The sequence below is a fragment of the Pteropus vampyrus genome, unplaced genomic scaffold (genome assembly GCF_000151845.1).
Source record: "Pteropus vampyrus isolate Shadow unplaced genomic scaffold, Pvam_2.0 Scaffold1000005990, whole genome shotgun sequence".
NCBI classification, from domain to species: domain Eukaryota; kingdom Metazoa; phylum Chordata; class Mammalia; order Chiroptera; family Pteropodidae; genus Pteropus; species Pteropus vampyrus.
In genome coordinates, this window is record NW_011920392.1 from 482 (window position 1) to 3,123 (window position 2,642).

At 46.7% G+C, this 2,642-nt stretch overlaps 1 long non-coding RNA gene across 1 annotated transcript; it reads left to right on the top strand.

Moving 5' to 3' along the window:
• Positions 1 to 685: 685 nt before the first annotated feature.
• On the top strand, positions 686 to 2,056 carry LOC111735728. The gene is made up of 2 exons (XR_002778940.1): positions 686 to 747; positions 973 to 2,056. It is a non-coding gene; the product is annotated as an uncharacterized LOC111735728 (long non-coding RNA).
• The last annotated feature ends 586 nt before the right edge of the window (positions 2,057 to 2,642 follow it).

A 2,642-nucleotide genomic window follows, 5' to 3' on the forward strand; every position in this document is an offset into this window, starting at 1 on the left:
AGTGAACTCTTTGTAAAAAGGTGTAATAGCCCGCTGAAATGTGAAAGGGTTAGAGAATAATTAAAACCTGAAACTGGACAAAGGAAGTCCATAACTTAGGCCTAGTTTCTGGAACCCCTAACCACACTCTGTTAATCATGAAACTTGTAACAATGAGCTCATACGCTAACTGCCAATTTTAGCCTATGTAACCCTGCTTGCTTGCGTGGCATGAAAAATAATCAATTGTATATAAGCTGAAAATTACTGTTTGGCCATCGCCCATGGGAACATAGGCGGTCACCCATAGGAACATAACATTCTGACACAAGCTTTCTGCTTCTGTACTTCCCGCTTGCACACCTGGCCAGTGGGTTGACAGGTAGTGAATAGGAGAAAGATCGACCTTTGTGTTTAAGACAGAATGAGGAATGGGATTTGGGGCTTAAAAACCTTGTATCTTGGTATTTCGTGGCTGCTCCTTTGCAAGGACAGCCGCCGGCTAATAAACTGTCTCCTGGTTAAGAGCACTCAAGTTGGGTCTGGTTATTCTGGACACAACATTTGGAGGCCCCAGCGAGATCTTCTCGTTGTGGGAAAATTGATCAGTGCACCGGAGCGTTGGACCATTTGCGGTTGGGGAGGCCTCTAGGGCACTTGCCCTAGCCCGCCGCCTGTGGTTTCTCGCTTTGCGGAGCACGATCCTGGGAGTGCTGAGGCAGTTTCTGGTAGGGGGCCCAGGGACCGTGCGGACGTCGGACGCGACAAGTAAGTCGGCGGTCGACTGAGACTGTGACGACAGTTTTCTCAGTCCTGTTCTGGTTTGTTAGTCTGTGTCTGTCTTGTTTTGTTTTGCTTCGTGTGCTTTATTGTGGAACTATGGGACAATCACAGGGCAAACTAACTCCGTTACAGTGCATGCTTAACAACTTTAAAGATTTTCGTCGTAGAGCAAGGGCCTATGGTGCTTCAGTAACCCCTTTTGATTTGCAGCGCTTTTGTCAATTAGATTGGCCGACCTTCGGAGTAGGATGGCCCTCCGAGGGATCATTTAACATGCAGACTGCATTCCGGGTTCGAGGTGTGATTTATGGAAACCCTGGGCATCCTGACCAAATTCCTTATATTGATGTTTGGATTGATGTAGTTTCTGATGCCCCTAAATACTTACAGAGTTGCAGTCGTGCACCCGTTACTGTAATGGCAGCCATACCCCAGGGTTTTAAGAAGCCCCCACCGGTGTTGCAGGGACCTCCCTCGGAGGATGACTGGTATCCGCCACCCTATAATGGAAATGGGGGTAGACGTCCTCCTCCGGAGGGACCGGGACCTCCTGTAACCCGGTCTAGGGGTCATAGGCCACCTTCCCCTGATTCAACCTCCCTGAAAAGAGGCAGTATCTGTTCAGGCCCCATTAAAGGTGGTTCCGGGAGGTGGGGGTGAACCTACTGTCATATATTTGCCATTCAGTACTAGTGATTTATTTATATAACTGGAAATTGCAAACGCCATCCTTCTCAGAAAAACCACAAGGATTAACCTCCCTTCTGGAATCTATTTTCTTTACCCACCAGCCCACTTGGGATGATTGTCAGCAGCTTTTACAGGTTTTATTCACTACTGAAGAAAAGGAAAGAATTTTACGGGAGGCGGCTAGAGAAGTAACAGACCCAAATGGGCAGCCCACAGCAGACTTAACCAGGTTACAGGCTGTGTTTCCGACTCAACGTCCCCAGTGGGATCCAAATACAGATCAAGGTAAGGAGGCTCTCCTAAGGTATTGCCAGTTTCTGCTACAGGGACTCCGGGCTGCTGCACGTAGACCAATAAATCTGTCCAAGGTAAGTGAAGTAATTCAGACTAAGGACGAGTCACCTGCAACATTTTTGGAAAGACTATTAGAGTCTTACTGCTTATATACACCTATTGACCCGGAGGACGCAAACAATAGAAGAGCCATTAATTTGGCCTTTGTTAGCCAGTCGGCCCCTGACATTAGAAAGAAGTTACAGAGATTGGAAGGTTTTGAGGGAGAAAATTTATCCAAATTATTAGAAATAGCTCAGAAGGTCTTTAATAATAGGGACGATGTGCAGAAGGTAATGTTCGTGGGGAAAGGATATCTCCTGGAAAAGGACGCGGCCGAGGAAGGAGACCAGGATTTATGGGGCTGCCCGGACCAGGAAATAAGAAGGTAGGCCTTGAGAAAGACCAATGTGCATATTGTAAAAAGAAAGGACATTGGAAGAATGAGTGCCCTGAAAAGGAGCAACCAGGAGGTGAAAAGAAAAAGCCAGGCTCCCTAATTCTTTTGGAAGATGAATAGGGTTGTCAGGGCTCTGAAGGCCCCCGGGAGCCTCAAATAACCTTAAATGTAGGGGGCCAACCTGTGAATTTTCTGGCAGACACTGGAGCAACATATTCTGTTTTAAATCAACCCGTGGGACCTGTGAGTAAAGAAAAAAACACCATTCTGGGGGCAACTGGACAAGGAAAAGCATATCCTTGGACTCAGGCTCGTATAACTGATTTAGGAAAAGGAACCATCACCCATTCTTTCCTGGTTATGCCTGAATGCCCCTATCCTCTTTTGGGAAGAGACTTGTTACAGAAATTACAAGCCACAATTACATTTGGATCAGATACTAACACCCTACTTATGA